Source organism: Thamnophis sirtalis, unplaced genomic scaffold, assembly GCF_051295495.1.
Source record: "Thamnophis sirtalis isolate CommonGarterSnake01/CBP01778 unplaced genomic scaffold, rThaSir2_p1.2 scaffold_4, whole genome shotgun sequence".
NCBI classification, from domain to species: Eukaryota; Metazoa; Chordata; class Lepidosauria; order Squamata; family Natricidae; genus Thamnophis; species Thamnophis sirtalis.
Window position 1 is genome coordinate 48,483,841 of NW_028261384.1, and position 27,522 is coordinate 48,511,362.

Sequence of the window (27,522 nt, forward strand, 5' to 3'; positions counted from 1 at the left end):
AGAAAAAAAGGAGGTTTTAAAACTGTTATATAAGGCTTTAGTTAGACTCCACTTGTCCTGTTCTGGAGACCTCACTTTAAAAATATTATCAATAGGATTGAGCAATTCAGAGTGCACAACAAAGATGGTGTGAAGAACAAAACATCACAGGAGAGATTGGAGGAACTCAATATGTATCCCCTGGAGGACAAAAGGGAAAGGGAACAAATTATTGAAAACTTTAAATATATTAAATATGAATAAGTTCCTAGAAAAGAGTATTTTCAATATTAAGCAACAATCAATAACACAGAAACCCACAGGAAGGGAGCTCAAAAGCTAGAAAGTATTTAGAAAGGATTACTTCACAGAAAGTGTAGGAAAAGCTGGGAACCAACTTCCAGTGGAAGTAGTGGGTCAATCATAATAACTAAGTTTAAACATGCTTGGAATAAACACATGTCTATCATCTAACAAAAGTTTTTAAAAAATAAAATAAAAAGCAAAGAAAATTAATAATGAAAGTAATAAATACATTTAAAAAAACAAAAACAAACAAAAAAACCTAAAGGACAGACTCATCATACCATCAGAAGTGCAAAAGTTCTGAGAGATAAAATAGTTTTGGAGAATTGTAAAAGCCAAAAAGCAATTTAGATAAGGTTTATAAAAAAATATTTGATTCATTACCACATAGGTGGGTCATCAAGTGTTTGGAAACAACTGGTTTCAGTAAAACATTAGAATGTTTATAGAAAAAAAAACCGTGGAAGGCAGAATTGATGGCAGAAAATGAAAAATATGAGTGTGTCAACATTAAGAGAAAGATAACACACTATCACCCATATTATTTGTCATTGCCATGACCCCACTTTCAATTATTCTAATATAAAAATTTTTAATCCCACAAGAACATTAATGTAATTTTTGCTCAAAATGTTCATTTTTGATCTGCTTCTTTGAAAGATCTGTAATGTGTTTTGCAAATATCCACATATTCGTTAGTAGACAATCATATTACTTTTATTTATTATTTATTTGTCCACTTATTTCAACACAGATGCTCTCTATAGCATGGCCAAACTTACTTATCTTGATTTCAGATCTGGAATTTTTTTTAAACATAGCAATTCCTCCTTCCTTTCTAAGGTATCTGTTTCTTTTGGACTAAATGTATCCTTCACTTTCTATATTCCAGCGATGAGAATCATTCTGCCAGAAGTTTGTCATTCCTATTAAATTATTCTAAGAACACTACTTCATCTTGTTTATTTTCCATACTCTGAGCATTAGTATATGGACAATTAAAGTTACTAATTTTATAACCCAATATTTAACATCTACATGAAACCGCTGGGTGAGATCATTCGGAGGCACGGGATAAGATACCATCAATACGCGGACGATACTCAGTTGTATCTGTCCGCCCCGTGCCAACTCAATGAAGCGGTGGACGTGATGAACCGGGGTCTTGAGGCCGTTATGGACTGGATGAGGGCTAACAAGCTTGTACTCAACCCGGAGAAGACCGAGTGGCTGTTGTGTTTTCCTCCCAATAATTCGATCAGTGTTCCATCGCTCAGGCTGGGGGGTCAAATTTTATACCCCTCAGAGAGGGTTCGCAACTTGGGAGTCCTCCTGGATCCACAGCTGACTTTCGACCACCATTTGACGGCTGTGACCAGGGGGGCATTTGCCCAGGTTCGCCTGGTGCGCCAGTTGCGACCCTACCTGAACCGGGAGGCCCTCACAACAGTCACTCGGGCCCTTGTGACCTCTAGGCTGGAATACTGCAATGTGCTCTACATGGGGCTGCCCTTGAAGAGCATCCGGCGACTTCAGCTAGTCCAGAACGCGGCTGCGCGAGTGATTATGGGTGCACCTCGGTTCGCCCACATAACACCTATCCTCCGCGAGCTGCGCTGGCTACCTGTTGATCTCCGGGTGCGCTTCAAGGTGCTACTTGTCACTCATAAAGCCCTCCATGGTAGTGGATCTGCGTACTTGAGAGACCGCCTCCTGCCAATTACCTCCCTGCGACCAATTAGATCGCATAGATTAGGCCTCCTCCGAGTTCCATCTGCCAGTCAGTGCCGACTGGCAACTACACGGAGGAGAGTCTTTTCAGTAGTAGCTCCGACCCTTTGGAACAATCTCCCCGTGGAGATTCGTACCCTCACCACCGTCCAGACCTTCCGCACAGCCCTTAAGACCTGGCTAGCCCGTCAGGCCTGGGGATAAAGCTAATTTGTCCCCACCTGAATGATGAATGAATGTTGCTTACTATTTTACTTCTATGTATTGTTTGTGTCTATTGTTTGTACCCGCCCTTCCTTATTTTATGTAAGCCGCCCTGAGTCCCCTCAGGGAAAAGGGCGGCCTATAAATACTAATAAAATCAAAATCAAAATCAAAAATTCTTGTTAATGCACATAAGCTAAATGGCAAAATAATAATCTTTAAACAACAACTGCAGAGAGAAATAATGAACAATCCAATAGTGGAGGATGTTTATCAATGTTATTTTGTCAGGAACATCTTAACTTGCTGAAATTGAACATAAGTACAATTGATACCTTTTAGGATTAGAGAGGTGCTGATTTATCTATTGGTGTCATTTGCTGAGCAACAAATGTATTTAAGAACAAAGTTCCAAAAGGCGTAAGGGAAAAAGAACATTATTTGCTTTCATTGATTCATTGAACCAAGAAACATTTAAAATATAATGCACAAGAATCATGAGGATTTCCAAAATAGCATCCTTATATTATTTCTATTGTTTATTCATGCATTTTCCCCAAAATTAAAACTATTCTGATTATTTTATTAGTTGGCATTATTTGACATTTTCTGAATAAAATACTTGATTAAATATTTAACATTTTAATTATATTTCATTTATTTTCATATTATTATATATAAATTAAAACCAGCCCATATTGAGAAAACATTTAGGAATTATCCAAAACCAGCCTTTTGTTTTGTAATTCTTATTGGTTCTTGACTACCATAAGTATAACCTAAATAAAAATAATCAATGTTATCAAGTTATTCTGATTCTGACAGGCTTTAAATCAAACAGTGTGTTAATTTTCATCTTCTTAGCATTTTAGCTTCTTCTATTTTATCAATTACCTTTTTATGCTGTTTTATTGTTTAATTTTAATTGTACTTGATATCTTGATTGCTTACGTAATCACATTTTAACAAAAAGGAGTAACAATACATTAAATAAATGAAACAACAGGCACACTACCTTCGTGTATTGGGAACTGCATTTATTTATTTTTCAAACTGTGAGAACCGCAGGGGGCATAGAGATAATACACTGATATCATCAGAAACATCAGGGCAGCAATTTTCCACTATTTTTAATCACAGTTTTTATTTGCTTCCACTCAGTTGGGTAAAACTTACTTAAATCTATTGCAAAATTAACATATTTGCAAAGGCAAAGGGAAGTCATATTCCAACAGTGACAGCTGCCAGACTTTTTACTAGCAACTCCATTGATAAGCAATGCAGTTGTTAAAAAAATCACATGACCATCCTGCTTAGCGACAGCAGCACTGGCAATCCCAGTTCCTGTCACTGAATGGATCCTGTATGGTCATTAGGTGAGGACCCAGTCAAATCCAAATCATACTTGCGTAAAGGACTGCCTCCCTTTCAGCTGCCCCCATCCACCTAGCTCTACTCCATCTCTGTCCTTTTGGCCAGCCACCTACCTGCTACTATCATTGCTCTGCCACCCAACTTTGTTTGCTACGGTGCTTGTCATACCACACCTCACTCCATCTTTTTCCAAGCTGGTGCAGCTGGTCCCTTTTCTCTCTTGTGTCAGCTGGGGCTTCTCTCATGTGTCTCCATTCACATTCCACCCAGTTCTCCTTGGGCTATCAATTGGCACTCCTAAAAAATAAATTATATGAGGCAGATTGTAGCCTAGTGCTTTGTTAGGTGTGTGCTGTTTTGCCTACAAAAAAACAGTAAGTATATAGTAAAATAAGTAAATACGGTAGTAAAAAATTTGAGAGTGGAACACAAAAGTCAATAAGCCAATTTGCCTTTAGCTAGCTATAGAGGTAGTTTGTAATTGGCTATGTGCCCAAGAGCAATCAATACATAGTCATCCCTCCATGATACATATTTGATAAAGTTTAGCTATAATTGAAAGAAATAAAAAAACATTAACAATATTAATGCCATGGAAATTTGTTTGCCTCTTTCCTATATTTTTAAACAGTTTAAGAAAGCTTAATTTCAGTTTTACGGATGAATCAGAAACTGACTCAGGGTTTTAATTTTTTTTCACATCGGTTGCTTCGTTTTTGTAGTCAAGATGGTCATAATAATTTTATGATTTTATTATAATCATACTGTAAATATTGTGAAAACTATCTTGCTGTAAAATACAAGTAAATATATAAAGCAAAATAATAATGTGACTGTGAACTACTGTATGGCATTGACATTATAAATTCAGCATAAACAATTATTAAATGGAAATTCAGATTCACGAGATGACTGTGTGCCAATACCAAGCTTTGGTCAGTCATGTGTGCTCTACCCAGGAATTACATTCAACAAAAGGCACATTAGTCTTATATAGATCGTATTATCACCACAGAAAGATTCTAGTCCATATTTGTATGAAATACTGCTTTGTTGAAATTAGGATGACTTCTGCCATTTCTTCAGTATAGATAAGTTAATGTGAAGATTAGTTAATTAATGTATCAACCTCTCATGAATTTTATAGCACTATGAAAAGGGAATGGATTAATCCTTTATTAAAAAGTGCATAACTTGAATGGTTAAAGTCATTTGACAGTTTTTCACATATTAAAGGATTATGTTATCTTGTTTTTATCCACAAGCTATAAACTCCAAGATGAATACAATGAAAACACTACATGACTTAGATCCTTAATAAGCCCAGGAAATAATTTTATTTAATATTTAGAAATTAAAACTACTGCTTTATTGAGTTATTAGACCCTTCATAACTGACTATTAAATATTGATAGATACTAATCTACTATATTTTAATATAAAGTTAAAATAAAAAAGTTCTGTACTAGCCTCATCATAACAGTAAGTTATAAGGATATCTTGCATATAGTAGTTTCTTACAACACTGACAAATAAATGACCTTTGAATCAATATTTGTGTTTGGATCCAAAAATGTCTAGTTTTTTAACATGTCCATCAAACATGATAAAATGTCCCCTTTTGTTCATTTTCCACTATAAATTTGAAGTTTCTTTATTGTGCCAATGGTACATCATTTTATAAAAAATTTCTTAAGTTTTTAACATAGTGTATACTTCATTCCATTCAACCACATATTTTCTCATCGATCCATTTCTATATTATATTCTGTGCATCTTGGCAGAGTTATGCTGGCCACATCATCACAGAAATGTATTGGGACAATGCTGTCTCCCTCAGCTAAGAAATGGAGATGAGTACCGACCCTTAAAATTAAGACATGACCAGACAGGGGAAATCTTTATATTAAATTTTAGCACATTTTATCATATATTCAATCATTTTTTTCAAGTAACCAACTTGAACAAACAAACTCTACTGCCTACTTTAAATCTTTCCAATAACTGTAACCTTCTGCTACTAGGTCTTCTTTTATTTCTATTTTACATTCCCCTTGACAAAATTCTAGTATTTCACGTTGTTAGCCATTTGTGTTTAGCTATTTTGTTTAGTTATCGTTTTAGTTGTATAAAATGCTTCTTATATTGAGAGTCACAAAGGTACAGCCACAATTTTTGGAAATTCCATATTGTCAATAAGGTATGCTTAACATAATATTTTTAAAATCCTCATTAACCTTGACTTTGTTGTATCACAAATTTCCAGCTACCGAAATCCTAATTCCAACCAATACTCTTTCAACCAAACCAAATGGCAAATTGCCATACAAATATATATTTTTCTGCCACTGCTGTTTAAATGTTGCATCAACTGTCAAAAAAGATATTGAGACAAAACCATAATTCTAAGTAAAACCTTCATTTTTATCTAGACATTATTTACAATGGCAGTTATAGTTTCTCTCATTTTAACATGACTTTTTAAAATTCATTCTATGTTTTATACATACTTTGAAATTGCATACAGTTCATATTTGTTCATATTCATCTCAATCTTTAAACCATGTTTCCATCAATTCTATTTGATCTTTTGTTTGCATATCTATTGTTAACATCATATTTTGTTTATTAATCTTGAAATCTGCTAATGCACTACAGCTGGCTCAGGAATTCAGGGAGTTAAAGTTCACAAGTCATAAAAGGATCGTTTCCCTTCCCTGGACTATATCAAAATATAGTCAATATCCTAGCAATATGTCAAGACAAGGCTTATTGGGAAAGTTGGAGGAACAGAATATTTTTCAATGTACTCTTCTCCTGATTGATACCTTCCCACAATGAGATCCTTTGATGCTCTTTAAGCTCTTTGAAAACCACGGCTTTTGCTGTATGTGGCAACTGAGTAAATGTCAGAAAAATCCTATTAGAACAGCTGAACTTTATAAGGCTTTGATCAGAGCCACTTTAACTGATGACAGATACTGACTACTATTTAACATCAGTTTGAATGTAATTGGTTAGTTCTGAACACAGCCATATCCCTACTTTTAAATAAGTGTGCAACTTATGCAACCACATTATTATATTTTTTCATTGTTATTTCCTCCCTGAAATATTTCAGTTTGTTTTTCCATTGAATTGTACAGCTTATAAGTTGTACTAAAGATCAAAAAAATTCTGAAGTGATATACCTTGGTCTAATTTTTTTACATCTCAAAAACATGGCATTTTACCAAGGATATGTAGACTTTTTATTCTCACTGTATATTTAAAAATATATGCATTTTGCAAGCATTTCACACTACCACTTTAACTATTTTTTACTTCTCCCTTAAAATCTCAATAGGTGTTTTAAAAGTATACTGTACTATATAATATCATTAGTAACTATTTTTCCATAATTTGTATCAGTTCCTGATAATTACATTTGTTCCTGATATCATCAAAAGATTTCAACTTCTGACCAGTGAATACAATGCTTTGATACTGAATTAACCTTTCAGTAAAAAGGGGCTTCCATTTTCTAAAAATTACGTGAAGGTCCAATTAGCAAACCGAAAATAAGGAAACACTCTCAGAAGATTTGAATTTCCAAATGTAAATGTTTATTGAATACACCATGTTGATACTAAAGAAACAAAACCAGCTCTGGTTTTCCCACGCAAATGCTTGCTCAGTTAAACAATAGCTTCCCTTTCTCCCTACCCCTGGGTGATCACATTATCCAATTATGAAATGTCTTTTTGTTACAGGAACAGTCCATCTCTTTCTCCAACCCCTGCAGTGGTAACCTTGATGGTTTCCATGTCTCTCACACTTTTCACATTCCATTTCCCCCTTCTCTGTTCATTTGTAAGTTGAAACGCATTAAGGTTTGAAATAAGCAAACAGTTCAATCTTAACCCATAAGCATTAAGGTGATTCTTGGCATTATATACCAACAAATCTAGACAATGGATCAGCTGTTATTTGAATCTAGGTTGATCTGAGGAATCATATTAATATACAGTTGTATATGTCTGCCCTATGTTTTACCTATTTGTAAATGAATATTAAATTTTTTGCCATTCCAACATTTTCTCTCCATCTTTTTCTCCAAGGTACAAGTCACAGAGATGCTTTCTCCAAGGCACCAACCCACCACAAGGATTTGGCTAGCCTTCCTTATTTTTTAACAATGCTTATTAACTTAGAAGACAATAGATCTGAAGAAAAATGTATTATCCTTGAATTATATTGGTGATAATTTTTGAGAATATTTTGAAATGGAAGAATAAATAATTCAATATTGGATGATGTATATACATACTCCTCACTGGAAGCAGTAATAATGGGGTTAAATGTTAAAAGTTTTGGATGTATAAGGCTCATGTGTTAAATGTCACTTCTTGCTGGTGATTTTATAACTTTTCTCTAGTCTACATTTTACCTGTTCATGTAGCCCTCTAACATTTGAGTTCAAAGTGCTCATTTCAACAAATAAAACTGGGTGGCATGTATTATAAAATATATAAGCTATATTCTCAGGAAATGCTTTACTTAGCATTCAACTGGTTTCTAAATAAGTTGCAGGTTTCTACAAGAATACTCCAATGAAGAGAATGTATAAGTATATAGTAAACCAAGAGGGGGCAGAAGAAAAAGATGATTTGGTTTAGGGCCAATCATAAACATACTGAACTATAAATTAGCCAATCTCTTTGAAGTCCACTGTGTTATGCAGATCAGCTGGAATAAGTACAGTATCATTTATTTATTTTATTTTAATTTGTTTGTATCTAACCTTTATTATTTTATAAATAACTCAAGCCCATGAACATATCTAACATACCACCCTCTCCTCTCTATTTTCTTCGCAGCAACCTTGTTGAGGTGAGGTGTATTGAGAAACAGTAACTGGCCCAAAGTCACTCAGCCAGCTTTCATGGCTAAGGCAGGACTAGATCTTTGGAAGCCCACCCTTCTTCACTGAATTAATTACATTAACTGAACACTAAGTAAGCCTAATGTAGCTCTAGGTTTATAAGGCTACAACTGATCACATAATGATATTACTACAATAATATTTTAATGACAATTATATTGTATTTTTTTCTGCTGCTCTTTTTCTTATTTCCTTTTTCCCTCCCGAGATGGAGGGGAGTTTTGACCTCTGTTCAATCTTGCACAAGCCCTTTGGACCAAGGCAGATTCAGGCAACAGTTGCGTTCAGCAGGCCGAAGCCAAGGGGGCAGTCCTTGAATAGCTATTTCATTTCTGCTTCTCCTTCACCTCCCTAAAAGGAAATAAAGAAAAAAAAATCCATTCTGTTACCCCTGAAGCCTGTCCCTCCCCCCGCCAGCCTGTCACCGAGGCTCAAAGCTCGGGAAAAGGTAAGCCCTCGCCGCCGCCTGTTGCGTTTCCTGCATAGAATGGGCGCGCGTTCCTTCCCCCTTGACAAGGCAAGAGCAGCTATTTCCTAGCGGCTAGCCGTTCAGTTACTTGACAGCCGGAAAGGAGGTTTTTCCAAGGTCTGGACGAGACAGAGGACAGGGTTGATAGGAGAGACTTGGTTTTTTTTGCAGAGACGATATTCTCCCCCCGTAAGTGAACAACACTGTTTTGTAGATATGCTCTCCTCAAGTACATCTTTCGAAGTTACAGGGTGCAATTCGTAAAAATGGAAAGCACGGAGGTCGCAGGCGGGGAGAGAGAATTTTAATTTGTGCCCAAATGATGTTTTAGCTATTGGTAGGGCACAACACAAACCATTCGGTGATAAAGCCTGCAGACCTTTTTCTCCAAAATGTATTCTCCCGCATCACCTTCCAGGTGTTTAAAGTCTGATTGAAAGAAAATAAATTGCGCATATACGATTTCTAGGTAGAGTTAGAAAGGCAAAGCTGTATCACTGCAAATCATCCGTAGAAAAAGCAAGAGAATAGTAGCGATTCGGAGTTGGGGGTTATATAGCAATTTGGAAATGACCACACTGAAACGCTACTAGATATTATCACGGCCGAATAAAACGAGGGTACATCTAAATGTACACAGTGGGTCTTATGTGGGAGTCCTGATTAGCGGAAGAAGAATTGAAGCTGCAAGAGCAACAGTTTACTTGACAGTCAGAAAGGAGGCTGGGATGGGACATAATCTGCGGTAAAACTGGGAAGATGTTAACAAGATTGGGGCAATAGAATAGGAAAACGCTTCTAGGTTTAGGAAGGCTTCTCCGATTGAGCACATTTAAAATGAATCTCGAGAGGCCGGGTGCTTGTAGAGAAACTAGCAATCCGAAGCTATTCTGGACGTTGGCCGGGAGTAGGTTTTTGCATAGCAGGCGAACGAACCAAGAGTCCTGGATTGGTTTGGCAAGCTTGGGGAGCCCGGATACGATAGCGCAAGCCCCTTCCCGACCGGGAGGAGGGAAAATCTGGGGTTACCCCTTTAGGGAGATCGTGTGGAATTGAATGCCTTTTTTCTTTCTGCTGATGTTCCAGCTACAGAGCAGGGTGGGGATGGGAAATTTCAAACTAGACACCAGGAGCCTGAGATTCCCTTGCAGCACGTAAAACAAAACTCTCGTAGCCTGACCCGTTAGAAAGCAAGTCATCTCCCGGATCGCAGAGGCTGCGCGCGCGCCTCTTCAGGAAGCAAGGCTTGGAGGTCTTGGAGAATGCAAATCTCCCGGGAGGGAGAAAAAATGGGCAGCTCCCCCTCCCGACCCTTTACGCTGCACCTGTGGAGCACGAAGCAATTGAGCTTGTTGTGTTTCTTCAACATTCCCTATAACCCCCCCGCCGCCGCCGCCGCCGCTTTTGCCACGCCCGGGCTGCAGGACGCCACCGAGCCGTTGCTGTAACGCCCGGCGCCGCTCATCATTCGGTAAGCGAAAGAAACCAAGTAGGAGAGCGATTTGGACGTGCTAGACGGCTGACAGTGCAACATGAGGCGAAGAGCGAGCAGGCAACTGAGTCCCGCGGGGGAAAGCGCCGCGACTTGCATTGGGATTTTGCTACTGTGAAAGGAACTAGCCTCCCTAAGATCGTCATGGGGAGGAAAGGCTAATCCTACATGACTCGTGTGCGGTTTCTCACAGAAGGCGTGCAACAAATGGCAGCCAGATCTTTAATCCAGGCTGCAGTGGCGGCGATAGCAGCTCCCAGGTGAGGCGCAAGACTCCAGTTCGCGAGCTGCGGCTCTCCATACTTGCCTGCTTGCCTGCGCCTCGCCTCCCTTCCTCCTTCTGAGTCATCCCGCTGCATCTGGTAAGGTGCTTGAACTCCCTGCCTTGAATGCCTCGGGTAGGCTAATCAGGGAGTCAACTTCATGCCCGGGTGAGAATCTCTTTTTTCTGGTTTTGCACATTCCGTTCAAAGCCTTAAAACGCGAAAGCCGAGAATGGGAGTTGAATGTCCCGTTTCAAAGGGAGAAAATAATTAATGTATGAATCAATCCAAAACGGAAGAATGTCCTCAGGGACGTTGTGGTCGCGACCCCAAATACGCAATTTAATGGCTGTGTAAAAGAGGTGCAGAGATTCGCCGCAAGTGGGAAATAGCAGTATGTGTATCTCGGTATGATTTTCTAAAGGGAGCATAGAAATTCAATCACCTTGAAAAACTCTGAAGAAGGAAGGGGACAAAAATACATTCTAGGAGCTGTTGAGAGGCTTAGACAGTAAATAAATTAAGTAAAAAGCTTTTACTGATCGTGTATTTGCTTAACTAGGAAGGACAGAGAAAAAACCAATTGTGGAAAAGAGAATCATAAAAGCTGTTGATATTCAAGTATTCAAATAATAAAAATCTAGTTTGGAAAATGGAAGATATTGAATGGAAAACTTGAGTTAACTACTAATTCTATTGTATTAGAGTATTAGATAAGTTGCGGTAATTAAAAACAGGAATCTTGAAAGTTTTTTTTTTAATTTACTGAATACTTAACATACTTTTCCTTATTTCTTTGGCAACTTCTTGACAAAAATGATACATGCAGGTGAGTGTGTGAATTGGGGATAAAGAAGAAACTATTTATTTATTTATTTATTTATTTATTTATTTATTTATTTATTTATTTATTTATTTATTTATCTGGGCCTTCAAACCATTGTTGAATCCTGGTGTATCTGTGAATAAGTTGATACTATACAGTTTCTTAGGAACATTTCTGGCTTTGCCCTTGCTTCCTAGGGTTGTGAGAGAATGACTGGTTCAAAGTCATCTAGCTGGTTTCATGCCTAAGGCAAGACTATAACTAATGATCTTTCTGCTTGGTTTCTAGATTGGTACTTTTAACCACCATCCCGAAGTGGTTAAATGCTAGAATGTAAAATGGGCTTTCTCTTCTCTTAACTAAGGGACACTATTGAATATTTCTGTACTGGATGTTCTGAAAGTACTGTTGTGGCTGAGCAATTTCAGGAATGTTTGTGCCAATTGAATAATCCTTGTAGTTAGTAAAAGAAACTATTCTGAATCACAAATGAACATTACAGGTGTTAAATTTCATATCTATATTATTATCTGAGATCTGCAGTTATTTTAAGAGATTTGATTTATCTTCAGAATTTGGATGTACTGCTCCTCATCACTAAAAGTGATTTGTGCTTAACTTCCCAACAAGTTAAAAAAAATGTTCCACTCTTATCTAAATTTCTTTTCTTCTAAATTGCCAAAAATCCAATCTAGACACATTTAATATTTTTATAGTGTTGAACTTTTTTGGGGGGGGGAATACTTTGGGAGTTTTTGAGCAGAACTTAGTATTGCAGAACTCTTAACTTAGTTTTTGAGACTATATCCATTTTATATCTGAAGAATATCATAAAGGAAATAAAGACATTGCAAGAAATTTATACACACACACACACACACACACACAAACACACACACACACACACATTCAAGGTGAAGCAGTTCACAAGAAAATGAGACCAGCATTCCAGCCATTCTAACATTCAGTTTCTTTCTGTGCTTAACAGTATATGCTGATCTTAATAAGCCCTTTGATGCCAATGCCACTGAAAAACAAGACCATCTATAATAAAAAGCTTATTTATATGTAAATCTAGTGATCATAATCCATTTATTCACTTCATCTCCCATTTTGTTTACTATTATAGGGGCGAATTAAGGTGAAATCAAACTTTTAATTATTAAGTCAGTGTCACTTGCTTTTTTCACCCAAACTAAATGACCCTTTAAACCCAGCAAGGTTATTTTCTCTGTAACACATTGGGAGGGGGCAGTGGTTTGTTTCAGGCAAACACAATGATAATATGTAAATAATGTAAAACCATGAACAAGAATATATTTCTAAAATATTACATTCTAGGATTCTTGAATCAACATAGTAGAGGGGAATCCCTATTAGAATTTAATGATAATGGAAGGTAAATAGAAGCTAAATCACAAATGTAATAATTTCTCAATTGAGAGTAAAGATAATTTTGGAGATAATTAAATGTGATCCTGTAGCCATTGGGTCTAAAAAAATCTTTAACATAATTAAATGTATCTATGGTTATTATGTGCTATAGGAATTGTCATTGCCTTTGGTAGGTCATAGGAATAGCTTTCCATGGATTGCTCTATTGGTAAAAATGAAAGTGCAATTAAGTCATTCACTGGGGAAAATATAGGCATATACTTAAAATCATGTAGCAATTGAACTGTTCTATGCATGTCTATCCAGGGAGGAACTCTGGATATTTCAATAGTTGAGGCGCACCAGTATTAGTCTGATGATCTTTTGTTTTTATTAAATACCAGAACTTACTTTCTGATTATTTATTTGAAACTATAATATAGAGATTTTTTTTTAAAAAAATAGCATAATTTCTTGAGCTTTCTTGGGTTTTTTTTTACCATCATTATGACCACTAGCTGACTCTGATGGTAAATCAATATACCTATGGTAAAGATTGCTTCAAGAATACTAATCATAACTTTTTTTTTTTTAATTTAGACTTTTCTGTAGTTCTGAGCAGATCAAATCTCTCTATGGATTTCTTGTGGAGAAATTGTGAATTTAAAAAAAAAAGAGCAGAGAAGAATATTTAGAGGAAAAGACAATTTCTTGAGTAAGTTGGATCCTTACCATAGATACCTTGAAAGTAAAGAGCTTACTTCCTACATTGTCCTCATTATTCCAATACTTCTACAGACAATTCTAAGCATGATTAATTCAGCATCCAACCTTGGCACATAATTCAGAACCTTATAGAATAATTTTCAAAAATATTGGAATGTTTTGTGCTTGCTTTAGGACAGGGGTCACCAACCTTTCAGACCTCAGGGACCACCAACTTCATAATTTTAAATCCCACAGACCACTAACACGATCTGCCTAATGACCTGCTGGACGGGTGTGGCTAGGTGGTCATGTGACTTGGTGGGAATGGCCAACTCGATATCACTCACGTCAAGGGTGCCTCGCCAGACTCTACTCGCTCCTCCACTCCCATCCACTGCTTGCCTGTGCACCCGGACTCCTTAGGACCCCAACAGGAAGCAGTTGCTGGAGCTAAGCAGCCACCATGAGAAAGAATTGGCAAAACAGCTGGCTCAGTTCAAATTGGCTCTGACCGAGAAGGAGGTTCAGCAGAAGCACCTCACTGAGAACTACGAACATAGGCTTTCCAAGCAGAGGGAAAACCTGTGGAAGTGCTTGGCCAGGGACCGGTGCCCGGAGGCTCAGTGGACTGAGATGCTCAGCCAGTTCCAGACTATGATGAAGTCCCATTGAAACAAGACCCTCTGGTTCTTCACCACCAGTGGCACTTCCCTCCAGCCTTCACTCAAAGCCCCTCACCAAGAGGCTGAAGCAGACCCCAAGTCAGAATTTCTCCCACCCTGAAGGGGGAGGCTCTGCAGCAGCACAAATGTTCATTGCATGTATCTGGCCCAGGAGCCGAAGGTTAAGGATCCCTGATTTAGTGCAATATAAAAAATGCAAATAATTTTTCTGTGGACCACCAACATTTTCTCTATAAACTTCCTATTATAAACAATTATTTGGCCTTTAATTAAAATTAATATTAGTTGACCGATAATATATATATACATAAGTGTTCTTACTTAATATGTTTGACCACGAAGCACCCACCACTGTAGAATGTTACATTCACTGTAGAGTGAATTGTAGAAATATTTTTTTTTAATCCACATTCTTTAGTTTGTATTCATAGAAACAAATGTTATTTCCATACCATGATTTGATCATCAGAATTAAGTCTTTACCTCATGTGCTACCATCCTGCCATCACCAACTTCGATCCTATTGCATCCTCATTCCATCCCTTAATTTTTAGGATAGGTTTTAGGATAGGTCGTCTAGTTTGGAGAAAAAAATGAGTTTGAAATAATCATGGCTTGGTAATTTAATTCTGACTGATACTGAGCGTTGTTAAGTGAGTTTCACCACATTTTACAAGTTGGCCATGCCCACCCAGTCACATGGCTGGCAAGCCTCTCCCACCCGGTCACATGGCCAGCAAGCCACTCCCGCAAAGCAGACCACACCTACAGAAGAGGTTCTAAAAAAAAATGGAAACCCACCACTGTTACACATCCACCCTTGGTTTTGCTACTGTAAACCAAGCCCGACTCATATGATATATTGAACATATCTGGATTGTCTGTCTTTGGATATCATACTAGGTTATAACTGAGTCCACACTACTAAATGAAGCCAAAATGAAGCCATAATTTGGATTAATGTTATGTAAGGATCCAGCAGGATCCTTCTACTCTAGAAGTAAATCCAGACTAAATTCTCACTGATTTTAGTAGGTCTTTCTTATAATTTGTTCTTATGCTAATATTTATAATCTTCCAATATAAGTCCTTTCAATTACTTATTCTTCAAATTTAATTGAAATAGTTTAGAACTTTGGTTCTGGCCTACAGACATTCCACAGCATGCAACATCAACTTTGCACAAAATCACTCATTTCAGGTGATTTGTACAATCAAAGCTGTTGATTGTATCTGGTTAGCAAGATACGGCCTTGCTCACAGCAAAAGCTGTGTGCTCTGTTCTAATATATGAGGATCTTTATTTGCTCACTGAAAAATATTCCCAAATAAGAAATTAGTGTTCCATGTTAGTAAATTGTGAGAATATTTACAAAGAAACAATATTTACATTAAAATATCATTTCCTGACATATGTAACAATTTATTTTTATTCTCAGGATTGTTTCTCCAATTCATGTAAAATATCCTTCACCTTTTTTCCTTCTGTTATTTCTAGACGCAAAGGTTTCTTTTCTCCAAGCCAAATTTTCTGAGAGTGCTGTATCATAACTCTTGATTTAAAGAATTGTCAAGCTCAGAGTTTGTTATCTTATGATTGAACCATGACTAAGGGAAAAGCTTTTAATGCACTCAACACTGGTGCATGCAATGTTTTTTTCTATTTATGGTCCAGTGTCTAGCAGTAATGTTCTGTAGATAGAACTGAACTGCAAAATTTTGGTCATTTTGGGCTTTTGTCTCAAAAAAATCAGTGTGTGTGTGTGTGTGTGTGTGTGTGTGTGTGTGTGTGTATTTATGTGTTGCAAATGTTATAATTAAGACATAATGTTCACAAAGCATATTTCCGTACTAAATTCTGCTTATAGCAGAAGGGAGAGGTAGGGTGGTCCAATTTTTTAAAAAAGTCCCCTGGGATAAAAGACCAACCCATTTGGTTGGTAAGAGATTAGAGGCATTGTAATGTGATACACTGGAAAATACCAAGAGATATTACAAGAAAGGTAAAATAGGCATTTCAAAAAGAGATTTAAAAAGTTGTGAAGATATCAATAAGACTGTGGATCATGTCCTGATGGTAGATAAGATAGCAAAGTTGCCATTCCAGAGGGCTAATCTTTAAGGCTGGGCAATGCTTCAGAATCAGATTAAAGAAATACTTTGAAGCACATGGGCTCCAAATGAAGTACAGGTAATTCTTGATTTACAACAGTTCATTTAGTGACTGTTCAAAGTTACAATGGCACTGGAAAAAGGGACATGACCATTTTTCACATTTCAACTGTTGCAGTATCCCCATGGTCATGTGATCAAAATTCAGATGCTTGCAAGTGGTTCATATTTATGATGGTTGTGTCCTCGGGCCATGTGATCAGTTTTTGCAAACTTCTGCAAAGCCAAGTCACTGGGGAAGCCAGATTCACTTAACAACCATGTTACTAACTTAACCAGTGTAATGATTCACTTAATAACTCTGGCATAAGAAAAGTTGTAAAATGGGACAAAACTCAACATATGTTTCACTTAGCAACATAAATTTTGGGCTCAATTGTGGTCGTAAGTCAAGGATTATCTGTACCTGTCTGTAACTCCTTTGAGCAGATGTGCTTAAAAGCACTTTTGGCTGAATCCAAAGTCAATGCAGACCTACTAATTATCATAAATATTACATACATTTTATTTTATATTATATGATTGTGATCAGTTGCTTAATCATTTAGATTGGGTCCCATGTAGAATTCAGGAAGATAAAATCATTTTTTTAAAAAAAGAACTCTAATATTTATCTAGAAGATTTGTATGTTGTTTATGAAAATTAAAGCAATGTTGGAGTTCTGAAGTACAGAATGAATTTTATTCTAGCGAAGAAAGAAAGTTGACAGGACTCAGATTGATCATCTCGTTAATGCCCATCTTTGGAACATGTGAAGCAGCACTTTGATGCCCATAGCAATCAATTTTTGCACACTGGTAATTAAAGAACAATATTTTGGGATCAGAAACTCTGGTTTATGAGCTTATTTGAGTTCCAACATGCTTCTTTTCAGATAGTGAAACTACTGTAAATGCTGGAGGCTTTATTTCAGCTGCTATGCTCCTCTACCAGATGGCCAAACCATCAGTCATGCTGTGGTCAAATGATAGAATGTTCTGCTATTGTGAACCGAGTCATATTGCTTCTTGCTGATGGTCACTGACCCAGCTAGGAGATTTGTGTTTTCAACACTCAACAGTCATCTTTTTGTTAATTAGTGTGTGACTAGGGAGGACAATTACAAAGGCCATGGACTTTAAAAAAAAAACAGTGGTAAAGTGCAAGGAACCTGTTTCCCTAAGGCAAAAAACATAATGGATACGAAATTTTGTGTGGGATGCTTCTTGTTTATTCTTTTATTTTCAAGCCTAATAAAATGTGCTTTATTGGAAGGTTGCAAAATTATTACCTCAAGAAAAACTATCTGTTTTTTTTGTGATCGCTGTCTCTGTACATTGTAAGGGGTTTTTTTGGATATTAAAGGAATAGGTCCCTCCACAAAGCAATTGATATGAAAAGAGGCAGACTCCAAAATAGAATAGTCCAGGATAAAAAAATGGATGGGGCCAGAAGACAAACTAAAGTACATGAAATGTAAATTTAATGAAATCAATAAAAGTTAATATCAAACCAAACTATTTATTACATGTCACCAACCCAAACTATAAGTTAACAGGCTGTACTGAGAGTAGCATGGAATAGTAGAGTATAGCACAGGGATACCCTGTAGCTTACTGTATAATGGACCAATCATTATTTCTCAACCCCAAGGGGATATTGTAAGAATGAAAATGGAAGGGATGCCATACATGCTACCTTGGGCAATGCCAGGGTATAAATGCAATATAAAAACAAAATCCTCACATATTTGATCATGTTTATTTAATACTGCAAATAATTAATCGACATAAAATTTTGGAGAGGCTATATGAGATTATGAACAGTTGTGCTTTAAACTATTTTCTGCTGGAGGAAAATAATCTGTTTATACTAATATCAATGTCCAGAAAGCAAAATGTTTTCTAGATGTATCATATATCCCCAGTTCAGTGGTGGGATTCAAATTTTTTTACTACCGGTTCTGTGGGCGTAGCTAGGTGGGTATGGTGTATCTTGGTGGGCATGGCTTGGTGGGCAAGGCAGGGGAAGGATACTGTAAAATCTCCATTCCCTCCCCACTCCAGGGGAAGGATACTGCAATATCCCTATTTCCTCCCAATTAGTTGGGACTTGGGACGCAGAGAATAGATGGGGGCAGGGCCAGTCAGAGGTAGTATTTACTGGTTCTCTGAACTACTCAAAATTTCTACTACCAGTTCTCCAGAACTGGTCAGGACCTGCTGTATACCACCTTTGCACCAGTTGCTCCAAGACTGAAGCCTTTCTAGCAATAGACTTTGAATGGAAATGTCTAATAAAACAGTAGTTTTATTATACATTTCCAGTAGTTCATTAGTTAAGACACAGGAGAGAAATATAATTTGATTTCCTGAGTGGTCTGAAGGGTGAATGATTTGGCATGTGTCAAAGGGATAGGAATTATATTGGTAATGGAAAAGAAAGAAAACTATAGGTTTCTTTACAAATGCTCTGTCTGAATGTGGACAAGTTTGGCATCAGGAAAAAGAGTATATGAAATATATCAGACTTTCGTTAGCCACAACAAGGCTTATTAGGCTGAGTCCATGGAAAGTAGCAGAGAAGATAAAGAACTAGACTAGGTCAGTACCGCCAAAATACTTTCTGCCTTTTACTGGGCACATGTAGAATTCAGGGAAGTTGTTACATGCTGTTGTACAGACTGGCTGTTACTGCATAGACTAGCTGCCTTACAGGGTCCAACCATTTACGGAACACTAGATTACCTGCCAGTCCCCTCAAAACTGCAGATTTTTTTTGTTCATTTTTCTGAGCAGAAAAGCATGCTTACTATACAAAGAATGCCCTGAGCTGCACCTGCCCATTAAACTGTTTTCCTCTACTAGCAGTCTAGCTTCCTGTTTTATTTTTGTTTTAATCATTTCTTTTTTTAATATAAAATATTAGGTTGGGTAGAAAAACTTGCAATGTCAAAGGAAATATTGTAAAGCACCTGGATTAAATTATCACTTGAAATTCCATTTGCATTCTGAATAGAGTTGAATTTCATGAGTAAATTCCACAAACTTATTTAAATGAAAAATTATTCCAGAAATTGAGTTTTTCTAGGAATCATGCTAAAATTTCAAAGGAAAAGAAAATATTGATTTTGACTTATATTAAAGAACTAATAAGGGACAGGTGATTATGGCAAACAGTATCAAGCTATGTTCGCCTCCACCCAAAGATTGTGTGACTCATACTGTACTTAATAGAAAAAGAAATATCTAGACTATATTATTCGTTATTGTTCAAATAACATCTGAAATGCTAGTGCTTCCAGTAGGCAGTCAATACTTTGTCTTTGATCAATGTAGGGATAAAAGGAAAAATAGTGTACATATGGCTTAGGTCTTTTTCTCTTTTCCTTCAATAGAAAATGTGTTGAAACATTCAGGCTATTTTTGCTAGCTTGTTAAGTCTTTATTCAGCTTTCCAATCAAAATATAGCCTTCTGAGCCTAAGGGTTTGCAAGAAGACTTTGCAAAATGATGATAGTTCTGTCTAGTTATAGAACTGAAAGCAACTCATCAGCTCTATAGGATGACCTGCTGGGTTGACAGCTGTGTCATTTTTGCAGATATAACAAGTTGTTTATAGAGCCCCCCCCCCCCCTGATTGGGTTCATTTTCCTGGTCATACATTTTGACATCAGAATATAATGAGTATGGTTCACCATGGATATTTCAGCTAATACTAATGCTTAAAAAAAACAACCTGTCATCTGATTATTCTTATAAATGTTCCATTTATATACTTAAGGATTAGAAAAGAGAATCTTATTCTCAATACGGGGATGGAAATAATGGGATTGTTTAATAAAATATCTATAAAATATTTTGACTTTTTAATTTGCAGAGTGGACTCCCTTTAAATTTTTTAACAAAGAAATACCTTACTTTGAAAAGAAGCATAAGATTAGGCCCTGCTGTTCAGAGAAAAATTGCAGTGGGGGAGGTGAGAGGGATATATTAAGTATTAATTTAGAAGTGAATAGATTTTGTTATTACTACAACTAGGATATACATGTGCATTATCTTAATTCTAATAAAAAGAATATGAAAGGCATTCATTGGAGCATCATATGACAGATGGTGAGGCAGGAAAGGGAGTGGTCTGAGTGTGATTTGGACAGAGGTTTGAATGGCATTAGATCTTCATAAACCTCCACCAGATAAACTACTTGTGATTAATAGCTTCTTAATCCTCTTAATGCATGTAGAGCTTTAACTAAAACGACAATTCAGAAGAGTCACCTTGCATTGAATATCTGATATAGAAACAGTTTGGATGATATGTATTCAGAATATAATTACTATTAAATTGCTTTAATGTTGTAGAGGAAAATGCTGACTTTTGTTACAAATGACTCTTTAGTTTTTAAGTGGAATGTAGTAACGTTTCCATGTCCTTTATGTGGTAGTTTACAGTACAAAATTGTGCAATGTATCTAAAAGATGCAGTTTCCAGCATTGTTGACTTTTTTATTATCTTGAGTTGCAAATTGGAGACTATTAAGCAGCAAAGGATTTTGAATATGAGCTAATACTAAACATATTATAAGTCTTAAGTATGTTGTTATTTTGGTCTGCTAGAGCATATATACTCTGAAAAAAATGTTGGCTTCTGCTACCCAGTTATCTCAACTGACCCCTTTCAGATTCATTCTGTCTTAAGTTTGGGCTTTCTCTTAAACTTCTCTTTTCCCAGGAGTTCTGTATATCTTTCCTTTTCCTTATTATATGCTCATCAAGTGTACCTTAGTTGCTAATTGGTCTCTAGATGAAATCATATTCAACAAGAGAGTTCCAGGAAGGATTGGAACAAGTCTATTAAAGCACTTTCCCTTAGTGTGTGCTCTCCTGAAGACTCCATCACATCAGATCTGTAAATACAGGAATGTCAGTATCTGGTTTTAAGTCATCCTGGGGCATTTAAACAATGTTTATGATGAGTGCACTGATCAGGGGCATTTTCAGAAAATATAAAATAATCAAGAAAGTAACCATGACTGCACAATCAAAGCCCCATCTATTTTGCATGCAGTTCTGGTTGCCATTCTCATCTTTTTCCATCTCTCTGGGCACTCCTAGCTCTTGACCCCAAGCAATAAGAAATAAAAAGAGCACTGATAAAGAAAATAGAAAAAAGATAAAACATTTAAATATTTATAATAAGCAAAGCAGTGAAGGGAAAAGCTGTGAGATATTACTAGAATGGTCACAATTTACTTAATAACAAGCGTTTTTAAGTCCTATGAAATAGGAATAGCTCAATATTTCCATACTTTGTGGTCTGTTAGGCTGGTTTTTCTCTCAGCTTGTTCTTCAATTTCCAAATACTTTGTCATCAGACTGGATAACATCATCAGTTGAACTTTATGGGGTTGCTTAAAATTTAGGTGAATTGCATCCATCATGTTTTAAGTCAGCTGTTAAAAAGAAAGACAGCTGAATTGAATAAATAAGAGTATCCTAAGCTGAAGATATTTTTAACAGGGAAGGATAAGTATCATTGGATTTGGATTTGGATTTGGATTTATTAAATTTATAGGCCGCCCAATCCCAAAGGACTCCGGGCGGCTTATAGAAAATAATTTTTTAAGAAAAAAAGAGACTTCTTAAGATTTTTAAAGAGACTTCCGGTTTGAGGGGGCTTGCTGGTAGGATCTGCTCGTTACAGCTCCAGAATCCTAGTCGCGTTTAACTGTCAGATGAGCAATTCATCAGCCATCTGACAGCTTGTTTACCTTTTCTTCGGGCCAAGGAGATAAGGTGAGCTGATTGTGCCGGGCAACATGCCAACTAACTCTTACAGATTGTCTCTGGGAGGGGGGGGGGAGGCCAGACGATGGCAGAATTGTCTCCGTGCCAGGAATTTCTGCTGCATTAGCAGCACAAATCCTCGGAACAAAATTTGATTTATTGAATCCAAGACAAGCGGACTCTGTACATGTGAACTTTTAATTGTTTGTATTAATCCTTAGCTTCATTCTTTTACAAGAACTCCTTCTGATATCTTACTTGCTAAAGAGATATTCAAAATGGCGCCGAGCAGTTTCATAACACTGTTCGAATACTTTGAATTTCTATGGAGTTTAAAACTTCAAAGGGAAGGAGTGATTTAATACTAAATTAATCAGTAACAGCTGCACCATCGACCAGCTTATTAATTGGTTGAAGAAGATTAAAACTTGGAATGGCTTCTAAGCAAAACTCTATTCAAAAGGTTCCCTCCCCCCCCCCCCGGCTTCAAAAGGCTCGCCTGCCCCTGGCACAAAACTATCATTACTTCCTCCCCCCACAGGGGAGCCATTAACTAAAGAAATTTTTCAGAAGGAATTGGCTGAAGCATTTAAAAATCATGTAGTTACGATGGAAATAAAATTGAAGGAGGAGATATTCATTGCGCACAAAGAACTGTCTGATAAACTTGAGACTCGGGTTCAGAAGATCAGGGATGATATGTTGGGGGTTGTCAATTTGTTAACAGAATATGTCTCGGAAATTGAAGACAGATTAGAAGATCTTAATGATGCCAATACTAATTTGGTATCGAAAATCGACAGGGTGCAACAAAAAGTTGGAAATGCTGAAAAAGAAATTATTATGTTACAGTATAGACAAATGGAGTTTGCACTAAGAATAAGAGGTTTGCGTGAAAACAATCAGGAGAATTTGATATAGATTCTTTCAGAAGCTTTCGATAGTCTATTGGGAAGGCCAGGGGGAAATTTTGATTGGCAAATTGATAAGGTTTATTGTGCTAACTCTTGGCTGGCGAAACAGAACCAGCTTCCATGGGACATTGTGATTTATTTTACTACAAGAGACATGAGGAATATGATATTGCAAGAGTCCTATAAAACCAAGCTCCAAATTGGGGGTCAGGAAGTGACTGTTCTGAAAGAGATACCACCTCAAATGCTAAGATCCAGGAAAGACTATGCTTTTTTAGTCAAAGAGCTTAAAAATCGTCAGCTACAGTTCAGATGGGAGACACCAGTTGGGCTAACATTCATCTTTGAGGGGCAAAGATACCATATTAAATCAGTATGGAAAGCTCGAGATTTTTACCATAATATCTTGAAGGCCGGACATCCCGCCCCACTTGGACCTAGAGAAAGAGGACAAGAAGGACAAGATAGACACCAAACTACACAACTATCAACAAGGATGGATCATCTTTCTCCCTCAGAAGTACAAGGAGCCAAGGAACAAAGACAAAACCGTGTGATTACCAGACAAATGGATCAACAATTAAAAAAACAACAATCAACTAATTACCAATGATTTGTTTTCTAGGGTGAAGAAGATAAAGATATATTCCAGAGTTTTATTGGATCTTAATCCAGTTTGGATGGAGTTGGGAGGGGTGACGCAAGCAAGAAGGTCTTGGAGATTGAATGAAAATTTATTTAGACATGAGAAATATACTAATGAATGTAAAAATTGTTAGCAGAATACTTTGTTTTTAATATGAATAAGGGTACATCTATGGAAATTGTATGGGATGCAAGTAAAGCGTATATGAGTGGAGCTTTGATAAATTTAAATAGATTACATAGACGTAAACAAGGGGGAAAGTGAACAGAACTGGATGAAATTAGGATTATGCAAAATGTTCTAAAAAAAGGATAAAGTTCACTCCTCAGTTATTTTTGTTAGGTATAATTACTGATTGTACAGCTGTAGAGATTAATTTGATTTTGCATTTAATAACTGTTGTTAGATTGTTGGTGGCGCAATACTAGAAGAAGGAAGACTTGCCTACAATTCAAGAATAGACACTGAAAGTCACAAATTTAGCTGAGATGGGTAAAATATCTGCATATCTTAAGTACCACTTAACAATATAAATGAGACTGGAAAAATGGACTGATTATATACAAAATAGGTCCAACTTCAAGAGAAGAAACTCACACCCCACAATCTCTGGAGCAGGGATCCTGCAAGGAACTAATGATCCTCGGATAATAATTGCCACTCCCCCACCCCTTTTTCTGGTGTTGTGGTTGGTGGAGCACCTGGAACCCTTTTGGACACATTTCTGAGAGGGGGACTCTTCCCTCATGGCCCAGCCAGGTTTCAGTAATACATGCCAGGTCTGCCTCCTCGTCAAGTATTAAGTCCCGGATGAGGGGAGCTTTATGAATCACAGACCTGGCATTTAGCAGCAACAACCTGAGACCAGGGCCCTGGCTTCTCTTGAGTTGAGCTTGCAGGGCCGGAACAAGGGATCGCTGTGACATAGCGAGCCCTTCTTCCCCAGTAATGGCTAGCCCTGTAGCTCCCGTCATACCTGCCCCTCCCAATTGTGACCAGGATGCTCCAACCCGCCCCCATCCCCATAGACCCACCCCCTCTCCCATGGCCCCTGCTTTTCCCGGCAGGCTGCATCTATCATTCATTCTAGGACGAGAGGTAGGCCCGGGCCCCCTTCCACTTCTGCTTATGCACTCAGTGAAGGAGGCACTAGGTTGCGCTCTCGGTCCTCTCATGTATACACACAGTCACTCCCTCATACATGGTCATTTAAAACATAGAAAATACAATGGTACAATAGTATAAAATTAATTAAATTAAGTGGGTTCGTTCATCGTCATTCATACCATACATACTCCATCAACAAACAAACAATTGTGCAGATCTTAAAATTCTGCACAAGCAGATTCGTGCAGATTCGGAGGTCGGAACTGATAATGATGAAGGAGGGAGAGTTCCTCAATCCCTCTTCCCTCTTGTAAGTCCGGAAAGTGCAAAAGGGGCCCAGGGGCCCAGAGTCTAAAATGGCTGGAGCGGTTGCAGGGGGAGGGGGTAGGCGCCAGTTTGAAAGATGGTAAATTCACGGCTTCGCCCCTCACCGCTTCTCGCCGTTGTTCCAAAAGTAGCGCTGTCGAAGATGGTACCCCTGCGGGAGCACCAGGTGCCACCAGCCGCACTGGTCATAGTAAAACGAGCAAAATGTCAGCAGCAAAGTATCAGGCAGCGCGAAAGCCCCGCAACGGCAACAACAAAGCAAAAAGAAGGCCATACCAAGAGAGAAGGAGGGGGGGAGGCCTAGAAGAACTGCGGCGGCAGCAAAAGACCAGCTGCCCAGTCCCAACACCCATTGTTGTAACGACTCACCGCTCCCTCCTCGGGGCGAGCCGCAGACCTCCACCCAGCACAGGTCCAGCAGGTTCAGCACAGGTCTAGAGTCCCCCACCAGCAGCGCAAATGAAAAACGCCCACCGCTCACGCGCCGCCACCGCCGTTGCAACGTCACCACCGCCAGTCCGCAAAGAGGCATGGAAGCACAAAAACGCTGTCCATCATTGCATAACATAGCTATAGTTTTGGAAGTAGAGCAGTAAGGGCTCTGGTGGCTTTCTCCCTTCCAAATCTATAGGATATGACCTATTGTAAAATTTCTTCAAGATGCCAATTAGGTTGATGATTTAACTCAGTTACAGGTAGTCTCCATTTATGACCATAATGGACCTTGTGGCAAGATGGGTGGCAAATACATTATTTATTTATTTATTTATTTATAAAATTTATATGCCGCCTAATCCTGAAGGACTCCGGCCGGCTTACAAAAAAGAGGGGGGAAAAAGACACATAACAAACACATAACAAAACAAAAAAACGGTTTAAAATAGCAACACCTTATACATTCATTCTAATCGGGGCTGGATCTCAACGGTGAGGTCAACAGCCCCAGGCCTGCCGGAACAGCCAAGTTTTTACAGCTTTCCTGATCATTAAATTAATAAACAATAAAATGAAGCCTAAAATTTTCATTGTTGAGCAATGAGTTTTGCCCCGTTTTATAACCTTTTTTTACAACAGTGTTAAACAGATCATCACAATTCTTAAGGCAATTTGGCTTCCTCCATGACTCTGCTTGTTGAAAGCTAGTTGGGAAAGCTACAAATTGTGATCATATTACCCTGGGACTGTGCAACTGTCATAAATTCATTGTTAAGTGTCTAGATTTTTATCACGTGACCATGATGATGCAATGGTCATAACCACTTGTAAGTCATTTTTTTCAGTGTTGTTGTAAGTTAAAACAATCACTTAATAAATGATTGCAAGTCGAAGACTACCTGTAGTTGATTAGCCTGCTTTTCATAACTTTCCTATTTCTGAATCTTGTTTTGAACCAAAGCTTATTAATAACAGCCACATCCTAACAGAATGGAAGAAATAACAGCATCTAGATAGACATTTTAACTTGCAGAATGTGCAAGTGCTTAAAAGTTATTCCATTTGCAGATTTCTGTTACATGATATACAAATTCCCAACCATCCTGTTAGTGGGTATGATGTTATATGTATCATTGTGAGGCTGGCATTTGTGAATCTGTCTAAAATTGCTAGGTATTCTTTTTATAAAGCAATTGTGTATGTTGAATACTCCTAACAGATCTGTTTTTTCTGTAAATGTAATTTAAAATATAAATATGAAAAGTTAAGATAATATTTTCAGCTCAGACTTGGCTATTGATGATTTTATTAATTTGGCTATGTAATTTTCTTGGCAAAAATGCTGGAATAGTTTTTCATTTCCTCCTCCTCTTGAATTTTCTTTTTTTTCCCTCTAACTTGCCTGGAGCCCCATTATTTTGGTCTATTTTTCATCCAAATTTTAAGCAAACCCTATTCCACTTAGCTTTCAGAAATCTATAAAAACCTATTACTGTATTTTTCGGAGTATAAGATGCACCTTATTTCCTCAAAAAGAGGCTGAAAATCTGAGTTGTACATCGAATACAGCATTTTTTGCCTCCCGAAGCCCCGCCCCTTCATCAAAATGGCCATGCATACCCTTATGGAGGCTTTCAGAGAGCTCCTGGGGGCTGGGGAGGGCAGAAATGAGCAAACAATGGGCCATTTTTTGCACCCCAGCACCCAGCAGCACTCTATAAGCCCCCATAAGGCTATGCATGCAATTTTTTTGACAAAAAACGGGCCCATTTTTTGAAAAACCTGTCATTTTTTGTTCAATTTTGGCCCTCAACTCCCCCAG

At 37.6% G+C, this 27,522-nt stretch overlaps 1 protein-coding gene and 1 long non-coding RNA gene across 10 annotated transcripts in view; one reads left to right on the top strand and one right to left on the bottom strand.

The window, feature by feature from the left end:
• Nucleotides 1-27,522, bottom strand: part of LOC148045834 (uncharacterized) — a 200,049-nt gene that overhangs the window by 116,233 nt on the left and 56,294 nt on the right. Inside the window, exon 3 of one of the 2 annotated variants that reach the window (XR_015696364.1) lies at nucleotides 3,705-3,891. The exons of the other annotated variant lie outside the window; for it this stretch is intronic. This is a non-coding gene — a long non-coding RNA (uncharacterized LOC148045834). Of the gene's footprint in view, nucleotides 1-3,704; nucleotides 3,892-27,522 lie in introns of those variants that run through there. 2 annotated transcript variants of the gene reach the window in all.
• LRRC3B (leucine rich repeat containing 3B) overlaps nucleotides 9,114-27,522 on the top strand; it is an 82,442-nt gene continuing 64,033 nt past the window's right edge. For 5 of the 8 annotated variants that reach the window (XR_015696356.1, XR_015696355.1, XR_015696357.1 and 2 more), the window contains exon 1: nucleotides 9,876-10,910. The gene's annotated coding sequence lies outside the window, so the exon portion shown is untranslated. Of the gene's footprint in view, nucleotides 9,177-9,641; nucleotides 10,911-27,522 lie in introns of those variants that run through there. The other 3 variants (XR_015696360.1, XR_015696362.1, XR_015696358.1) reach the window with 3 other exon arrangements.